Below are 10,868 nucleotides of genomic sequence, written 5' to 3' on the forward strand. Positions count from 1 at the left end.
ATCGAATTTTTTGTTTTTAACAAATTTTTTTTCAATAAAATTTTTTTTCCCTGGGCAACGCCGGGCCTTCAGCTAGTATATTATAAAGTTATACATCTTTTTTATGTTACAATATTTATAGTTACCTGAATGAGAAGGAAAATAAAGAAATAATTTTGGAAATTTAAACTTTAATGAAAGTTTAAACCAAGAAATTACTCTATACTGAAAGTTTTTAACTTTTCTCTGAAAATTCTCAATACTCCACTTTAATAACAATATAAGTTTTCTATCATTAATTCAATTTAATTTCTGAATATAAAGTTTTTTTTAAACTCAGAGAGTTTAGTGAACTTATTTAATTGAAGGCAATGTCTGAAAGGAACTGGCGGCGTTATTTGAATTGACATTAAACTCTACAGCAATAGTACCCTTTTTAACATTAATTTAATAGTTCTCTTTAAAGGTTTTAGTTTGAATCTGGAGAACCCCGTGTGTTTTCTATCAGAAAATGTATAACTTTTTATTTCGGGTGCTCTCTCTAAAAATGACTTGCAGAAACAAGAAAGTAAATTGAGATACCTTAACTCTTTTCAAAGATAGAAAAACTACCATATTGGGCGAATCTTTGACTTTTAGTTATGAATAGCATAATTTATAGTTTAAATTACAAAGATTTATGACACCATGGTACAGAGTTAAAATTTGTGACGTGTATGTAAGCATGCAATGTGGATATCGAGATCTAAGCTTGATCTTGATCTTTTATTAATCTCATATAAAGTTAACCCATATTCGGTTTCCAGTCACCCGTAATCGTTCCTTGCAGGAATAACAGAAATGAAAAGATTAAGCATTGAATCGCGAATAAAAAGTGCCCGAATTGATATCAAAATCAAGCGATTTGGACTATGGGTAAAAGGAAATACTTAAATCTTATATCTATTTCTTGTGAACAATGAGAACAAATGATAAAAATGCTATTTCAAAAGAAAACAAGTTTTATCATGGAGATAAATATCTGAGAAAGATAGGTTTGTAGCAAATATTGATGCCTATTGTAATTTACGTCGTATCTTGTTCATTTAGTAATTACACAAATTCAGTATTGCAATTAACCAATTAGTCCTGTATGCCAAGTCCATTAGCGCCTGATCCAATCAGAGTTCAGTCATGTGTTTGTTGTTTATTCTGAACCAATAGAAATAGTATGGCGGTAACATCTATCGTTCTATCTATCTCATTATCCAATCAGTGATATGAATCCTTGAATCGGCGCTATATCAGTAAATGGAAATATTTACTTCTACTGAAACTATAGTGATTCCATGTACGAAGATGTATACATAACTCCGTCATACCCATATTGTGATTGTTGGCTACGTTTTAGATATAAGGGTGCATAACTTTTAATTACACTGTTAATAACCAATTTCTGATATGAACTAAGAAATAAACCTCAGTTGATTGAGACTCTGCTTTGATTACGGTATTAGAAGTAATACACGTTCTCGTTGAAACATACGAGCATAAATCGTGCCTTGAGTATGGGTATGGATCTATTTGATTGCTGGTGTTTGTAGTGACATGGATAGCTAACAAGATCGCGCCCTGTATTGTTTAGTGGTGTTGATAAGTCACAAGATTGTAGCCGGATCGTGTCCTGGTTGAGACATTGATCAATTGTTTCTAGTGTCTGTATTGACACTGATAGTTACACTTGTGTCCCTTTGTGGCATTTAGAATCTGGGATTCAGTCCTGTTTGAGTTTGATATCGGACGGACTGTACCAGAGCTGAAAACTTTAGAATGGGATATCCTTAATCCCGATCTGGAGATTAATAAAAAGAGGAGAACAAGCATTATTTAATCTGAAGATTAAGAAAAAGAGTGGATTAAGCATTAATCCTGATATCCACCATTCTAAAGTTTTTAGCCCTGGATAGATATGTCTTGAGAAATTATTATGAAGTAAGTGTTTATTACAGGTTTTACTAGGAAAGATAGGTTTTACTAGGACAGATAGATTTTATATGAATAGATAGGTTTTATTATAAGAGAAATTAAAGGTTTTATCAGAATAGATGGTTTTCCTTAGACAGATAGGTTTGTCAGGAAAGATAGGTCATAGTTTAAAGACAGATAGATCTATTTAAAAACAGAAGGTTTGGTTAGAAAAAATAGGGTTTACTAGGACAGCGAGATTTTATTATACAGACAGATGAATGTTTACCGGGACTGTGAAGTGAATTCAGAGAAATTAAGATCGATGAATTAAAATTAAAATGATGCTTTTATATTGTTCAGAGCAAATTTTTATTCAATTCATTCAAGGTTTGAAAAATATATTTGTCTGTATTAAGATTTGACTTCTATTTATCGCTAAACACTTGTACTTTGTAGGGTTAGAGCTATGTAAATTCTTGTATGTATCTTATACATATGTTTATTAATATTTATTCTATCATAGATTTCTCTTCTTTACTTCTTAAAACGCAATTATCATAAACAAAAGAACTCAGGGTTTCAGGGTTAGGTGAGTTTAAGGCCAAGCTCTGCGGTTAGGATTGACTATGGGGCTTAGCGCTGCGGCTAGGACAGACTAGGGTCAGGGCGAGCGCCACGGCTAAGACAAGCCAGGAGGCCGGTTGATTCGGCCACATGTCCAACTTGGAACATGTGTAACACATAAGCTTCATGTACAAAACTGATAGAAGGGGGGGGGGTCTCGAAGAGATGGTTCAAAAAGTGTACAATAGGAAATTACCTATAAGTATAGATTGTAATATTTTGGTTTGACCTAGTTTATAACTAGTTTAAAAATCGACAAAAATAGAAAAAGAAAATTTTCGTTTTGTTTCAAAATTTAGACAAGATCATAATCGGCAAACATAAATCTGAAAATGATAAATATCAATGAAATGTTACAAGAATAAAATCTGAATACTCGCAGACTAGGGAACAGAGAGAAGGCAACCCTGTAGTTTATGAAAATGTTTAAAAAGTATTTTTTTTTTCCAACTAATTGTTTTTATATTTAGTTAGAACAAATGTTAAAAAGTTCTGTAGAAGGTTTTAAGAAAGTTTTCTTTTTACAAAAAGAAAATGACGATCCATTAAAAGAAAAACGAAAAAGGTCCCCTGAGGCCGAATTTAAAGAATTTAAGCCGCGGCTTGAAGGGACCGTTCACTTATTTGGGTAATTTCAGGGTAAACTAAAATGCGCTCGAATTCTGAACGAAAAATCAGCTTAGTAAGACAAATACACACAAATCTGCCCCTTTAGTAAAAGTAAATTCTACCTATAAAAAGTCTGACCGCTTCAACCTTGTTGCACCGGCTAGTCCTGTCCATAGAGCTAGGTACAGTAAAAACCGGGACCGGAAAGGTTGACCCTGCTCGAAATTCAAATGTACTACGGCTGCCCGTGAATACCGATCAACAGCGATTAGGCTGTTTAGTTTACCCTGAATTTATCCAAATAAGTGTACGGTCCCTTTAAATTTGAGACGCGGCTCAAATATGGTTGGTTCACTTAAAATTCAATGCTTCAAGATTTAAGCCGGCGCTCAATTAAAACCGATTTTGGCTGATTTTAGACACAAGCACAAATTCATTCGGACTCTGAATTTCTAAAACTATATATTTTTATTCATGTTCAAATGAAAATTACATCAATATAGTTAATCTGTTCTGAAAATTTAGGTTTTATATTTATAATTCATGGAATAATTTCTTTAACAAAAGTATAAAGGTTTTAATTAAAAGAGAGGTTTATCAAAGTATAATAATGTTGTAGACTGGACAGGGGGGCAGGGGCATCGTTTTCAGGTCTGTGTTTACACATTTAAGATTTTTGGATTTTTGAAAAAGGCTCCACATAAATCTGATATGGTTAACCATTTTTAGAATTGCGTGCATAATAAGTTTTCTGTGATTAAGGCCTTATTTTTTAGGAAACCCATGGGTACCGGGGGGAGGGGGGAACATTATAGGCTTTGAGAAATTTGAACATTATTCTTCTAAAATTGATTTTTTACCAAATATTTTCAAAATTCCACGGGAAACGCCGGGCACTTCAGCACGTACCACTATATTCTTATGTTCACTAAAATTTGATACTCTCCCTTAAGTGCATTGAGTTTATTTCCGAAAGTTTAATTTTCAAAAGGCTCGCTAGATGGCAGGTTTATGAAATTAGAGATTAGAGTGAATGTTTCTAATATTATTCTTATATCTAAACAAAACAAATTTAATATGTAATATGTAATAAGTATGTATATCAATGAATGTGATATACATCTTAAATAATAGTAATAATAATATAAAAACAGTTGATTAAATATTTAGGTTACTACTTCTGAAGGCAGATCTTGTGTGCAGTAGTGAATCTAGGGATCAAGAATTGATCTTCATCTTGTGCAGATTAATCTAATTCCTCTTATATACCCTGAGCTGGGAACTTTAGAATGGTGGATATCGGGATTAATGCTTAATCCACTCTTTTTCTTAATCTCCAGATTAAATCTTGCGTTTTCTCCTCTTGTTATTAATCTCCAGATTACTCCTGGTATCCCTAGATCACATAGGATTGTACTGAGAATAGAATATCTCTAGTAGCTAAACCTTGTATTATAGAAAGTGGATCCTGCGTTATCATAGACAATTATCACACGAAATTTATTAGATATTTCAAACTATGATTCCTAAATTATTAGTTAATGTAAGTTTGAAATATCAAAGGTTTACACCATCAAATTGCTAAGATATATGGGATGTGAAGATTTGAGTTTGTGGCAAAGACTCAATTACTTTTTATCAAAGGAATTACATAGCTTAGAATATCTTGCGAAAAGAGCAGATGTGTTGGATGTACCACACAATTTTGAGATATATGTCAAAGGNTTGGAATGTTGACACTTTGGAAAATTACACAGTTGGAATGTTGACACTTTGGAAAATTACACAGTTGGAATGTTGACACTTTGGAAAATTACACAGTTGGAATGTTGACACTTTGGAAAATTACACAGTTGGAATGTTGACACTTTGGAAAATTACACAGTTGGAATGTTGACACTTTGGAAAATTACACAGTTGGAATGTTGACACTTTGGAAAATTACACAGTTGGAATGTTGACACTTTGGAAAATTACACAGTTGGAATGTTGACACTTTGGAAAATTACACAGTTGGAATGTTGACACTTTGGAAAATTACACAGTTGGAATGTTGACACTTTGGAAAATTACACAGTTGGAATGTTGACACTTTGGAAAATTACACAGTTGGAATGTTGACACTTTGGAAAATTACACAGTTGGAATGTTGCCACTTTGGAAAATTACACAGTTGGAATGTTGACACTTTAGAAAATTACACAGTTGGAATGTTGAAAATTCCTTTGAAATTACCTAGCATCAAACCATTTGAATAAACATGAAAATGGAAATCTAGTGGCGGATTATTATTTATTATTAAATTAATTATTTATGTCTAACATCCCACAGATTTTTAGGATTAAACTTTATTTTTCATTTTAAAATAATCTTTGAAATTATGAGTTTAGTTAAAATTAATTCTGAAATATAATTTCGGTGGATTTACAAACACTTTCTGCTCAGTATTGATTTAAAAAAAGTCATTTTGAATAATTTGTTTGTTTTTTTAATTTTAGAATTTAATGTACAGAACTTATGTACAACCTCGAAAAAAACTATATATATTTTCTGGCAAAACTCAATAAATATTTCAGCGAAAGTATGGACTATTAAGTATATAGAGTTGCAATTACGCTTTTTTGGACGGATTTTGAATAAGAGTTCAATATATAAAATTATTATACATGAGGAAAATGTAAAATTTATGTTACATTATAGGTAGAGTTTGTGACCTCGTAGCTCCTTTAGTTTTGAATTTACACACAAGCTGAAAAACAAAACAAAAAAGTTTTTTTGCTCTTTCTTTATAGCTCTTCAATTAGAAAAGTTAAAATAAAAACATAAAATTGTGTACGTGCAATTTGCTCTAGTTTGACGTCTTTTGCTCAATGAGCAAAATTAACTTAATCTAGCAAGTACCCATTAGCTTTATGTTTATCATGACTCCACGTACAGGGTTGCCAACAAGAGATGAGACCGTAAAGACGACCTGAAACTCCATGTACAGGGTTGCCAACAAGAGTTGAGACCGTAAAGACGACCTGAAACTCCATGTACAGGGTTGCCAATAAGAGATGAGACCGTAAAGACGACCTGAAACTCTTCAAATATGACAATTCTAAGCTTAGATTAAGTCTTTTGCTTCGAATTATAGTCTTTTAATGGCTTACTTAATGATTTGGGAAAAACATAATTTTACAGTTGCAGGGAATCATAAATATTAGAAAGCATACAGTTCGTATGATTATGATTATAATTACTTCTTGAATTGATATGTTTATACATTAATTAACATCATGTCTGTATTGTGTATTCCACGTAAATGAAATCAATGTTTTGTTATGATGATGAATTACACATATTTCCCCGAATGAAAATATCCCCCCCCCCCTCCAATAATATAATTACAAGGATATAAGGGTTAATTCTATTAGGCTAGAAAGAAGTTAAGAGTATTGATACATTTTAAAGAGATAAAATGGTGATTTAATAAATACGTTCAAATAACTCAGTTTTAAGTGATTTGTAACCCAATTTAAGACTATTTCTTAACCACCCCAAGAGTAATAATCAAAATTGTCCAAAGTAAATAAGTTGTATAGCGGCAAAAACTACTATTTTATAAAGGTGACTTTAGGGTCAAAAGTCATTTTTACGATGAAAAAAAAGATTAATTAAAGATACTTTATTTTACAATGAATCTCTTGGTATCGTATGTATTTGTATACTCCAAGGGTAGATTCAACCACGCTTGTCAATCAAATATGGGACAGTTTCCAAACTAATAGATAGATAGATAGATATATAGATAGATAGAAAGATAGATAGATAGATAGATAGATTAGATATTTAGAAAATATAAATATATATCCAGCTAATGTAAATTTGTTATTGGTAATCAGCTAATGAAATAAACTTATTGGCGTTTCTACATATTCGATCCTATATAGCGGGTACGTGCATTCATTTATGTATTAAATGTTTTGAGGAAAAAACGTCTAAATAGCAAATTAATGACAGATGATAATGTTTTACATTAAAACCTCGGTTGGGGGAAAAACGTTTGAATCGTGTAACCCTTAAAATGGCTGGGGGGGGGGAGGTTTTGACGCCCCCTCTCTAATTTTTGCCCTTAGTACATTCAATTTTTGACAGTAAAATTTTTTTAACTTTAAGGAATAGTAATTGAAAGGAATTTTTGAACTAAAAAGAATGTAATGGAAAAACTAATTTTTTAAAAAGCCGTAGAAAACTGGAAATATTAATATGTGTCACATCTTAACACCTTTAAAAAATAAATATTTTTTATATTTTCCTCACCTATATTTCGACATTGTTCTTAGCCCCTGAACTATTAAAGTTAGCGGTCTTATTTTATTTTAATATGCTATAAAGTTAATAGGTTTCTTTCTATATCTATATTTTAAAGTACAAATTGTGAATTGTTAAAAAAAGGCAAATAATGCGGATTGAAGCTAAACTGAAACTTTGCAAACTCTCTCTACGCGCCTTCCTTTTGAACCAAAAACCTGAAATCCTACAAGATGTTTCAAAAAAAGGTTTAACGTAACGTGTCGAGCCAGAAAAAAGTCTTCTCTTTAAGATGTTCTTGTTTCCAAAGAACAAACCTTAAAAATCCATTTTGAAAACTTTATCCTTAACTTTGAAAACGATAATCGAAAATTAAAATAAATATTTTAAATTTCCCATTTTTCTATCTTCTTCCTTATTCCGTATCCTGAATTTAATATCGTCTATTTAAACATTCACCGAATTCCAAAAAGTCTACCTATAGTTCACAACTAGGATTTTAGGTAAATTGTAAACATTAAACATAATACAAACGTTTGGAAAGAGTTATAAGTCATTCACCTCCCCCCTTTAACTTCAGACCTTTCGGAGAAACACGAATCAAAATAATTTTTAATAATGGTTTAAAGTAAATAAAATATAGTATTTTTATAGCATTATGTAATAATATATCACACACTCCTGTATATGCCGAGTCCATTAGCGCCTGATCCAATCATATCAGGATTCAGTCATGTGTTTGATGTCTATTCTGAACCATTAGAAATAGTATGGCGGTAACATCTATCTTTCTATCTATCTCAATTATAGTTATGAATCTTTGAATTGGCGCTATCAGTAAATGGAAATATTTACTTCTACTGAAACTATGGTGCACATGTAATTCCCAACAGGAAAATTAGAATGTAGAATGATCAACTATTAAAGTGTTTGTTCGTCCTTTAAAATAAAGTATAATTTTTCTTTCTCTTATCTTAAATTTACGTTGTGTTCTTGCTGCTAAATAAATTAAATTGACATTTTATTTTTATCTAAACTAATTTTCGCAGGAAAGAAAATTTAGATAATTCAATATTTTACTACTGCAACCCTTGTATTTTCCTTCAACCATAACTCTAAAAAATCCAACGTTATTCTTTCATAATACACAGTACATACCACGGTGGACTAGGGTCAGTTTGAATTTGAACCGGAACGACTGGACCCCTTGATTGAACCGACAATATTTGTGATGTGAGAAAAGTACCTCCCCGCCCCTGTCTTATGTCGTTCCGGTTTTATCTTTGATGGCTCAGACAGACTTTTACAGTACCCGGCCTATTATAGACCTATTTTACCTACTCTACTATAGCTTAGTTTAGTGTGATAGAATACAGATAAACACTGGAACTCCTGGTAAAAAAGTACAGTATCATGCAAAAGTCAAAACGGTACGGTACACCAGATAAGTAGTCTCCTTCAAGTTCTGGTTAAAATAATTTTAATCAGCACTTTAATTGACTTTTTAAAAAAAGATTTTTGTTTAAAAATTTTCTGGAATTTAAACGATACTGAAACTATGTTTAATAAAGTTTTCTCCAGCTGTAAAAATATATTTTCTTTAAAGAAAGATGATCTTATATAATCTGGGGATGGCAGAGTTTGAAGATTGTTTTTCAAAGTTGGTAAAGACAAACAGAAACATGATGGTCGGGGGATTTTGTTATTTTACCCCCCCCCCCCTACTCAGCCTTATTGAGAAATAAGTGATAATATTTAAGTTACTGAAAGTTCTGTTTCACCGACTTTTAGGTCACTAGAGAAAGTTTACTTATACATAACATACAGGGGAGTCAAACCTTATAGAAATCCAACGTATAGAAACAGCTACGTATAGCAACAAGGCATATTTTCCGGGAGAGTATTTTTTATATTTTTGAGAAATTAAACGTTTTTGTAATACATTGTAGCTTATCATTACCATTATCATAATTTCTATTTTTTTACATACCCTAGACATTAAAGGAGCAAATTAGTTTAATATGTACATTTGTACTGCTCTCTATTGTGTTTAAGGTCCCCCAGATTTTATTATGTACTGACAACATAAATTAATGATTATATGGATATACACAAAATTGCGTGTTACCAAATAGGTTGTCAAGTACAATAGATGGCAACAGAAAAATCGACCAACTGCGCACAACGTCATATGTGTCAAATGAAAAAGAAAGACGACATGTCCTCTAATTAGTTTGTATTATTTCCGAGATTTGGTGGAGATAAATGTCGTCTTTGTAGGAATAACTGTACAATGTACATGTGTATTGATTTACACAAAACTACAAATATTAATTGAGTAGGAAAATTCTGAAAAAGATTATCTAATTTTTCCAAATTGTGTCAAAGAAAACTTTAGGACTGGTGCAAGCTAGATTTCTGCCTGTTATAATAAATAAAGGCCCAATACTTTCACTCTTATTCTTATAGTCCAAAAACCTAAATGCAGATATATTTAATAAAACATTTTATGTTTTATTTGACTTAATGTTTATATGTGTGCTTGTGCAGATGTTATAATACAGCCAGTCACCACCACCACCATATATACTCCAGCTTTATCTAGATAATCTCTAAAAGTTTTGTAAATCCAACCTTCTCTCATCTCTCTTCATCTCCCCTTCTTTCTTATAAGATTTATATTAAATAGAAAATTTCGGGTGCCCACTGCCACCTTTTTAATTAATAATAATAAAAAGTGCATTTAGAAATTCGATATTTATCGTTTAGTAAATGTAAATAATCAAAAAACATTACATTTGAATCATTAATCATTCAAAGTTCATCAGATATAAGAAAACAATTTTAAAACAAATTATGAGTTTTTTAGATTAGAATTGAAATTGATTTTTTTATTGGGACTACCTTGATTTTTTTATGAATTGTCATTAGCTTGACAAAGGAATTGAGTCTTTGCCACAAACTCTGTTTTTCTAAACCCTATATCTCTGGATTCCAATGTTGTAGACCTTAGATATTTCAAACTATGAATTCTGTTAGATAAATTAATATAAATTTGAAATATCAAAGATTGGGTTCCAAAGATAAAGGGATTATAAATTGAGAGTTTGTGACAAAGACTCAATTCCTTTCATATAATAATCGCATAGATATAACTATCTTGCTACACGGGCAAGATGTTGAGTTGAAAGTAAAACTTTGCGGTATTTTGACGCCTCCAGTTTTATTGTACTTTTTAAACAAAGTTGTTTGTTAATTTAGAATAGTAATTTATTAATAGGGACGTTAGCTTTAGGATGTTTGCACTCACGGGTAGCCGTAGTACATTTGAATTCCCGAGCCGGGTCAACCTTTCCGGTCCCAGTTTGTACTGTACCTAGCTCTATGGACAGGACTAGCCATTGCAACAAGGTTGA

The sequence above is a fragment of the Eurytemora carolleeae genome, unplaced genomic scaffold (assembly GCF_000591075.1).
Source record: "Eurytemora carolleeae unplaced genomic scaffold, Eaff_2.0 scaffold221, whole genome shotgun sequence".
In the NCBI taxonomy this organism is placed as follows: Eukaryota; Metazoa; Arthropoda; class Copepoda; order Calanoida; family Temoridae; genus Eurytemora; species Eurytemora carolleeae.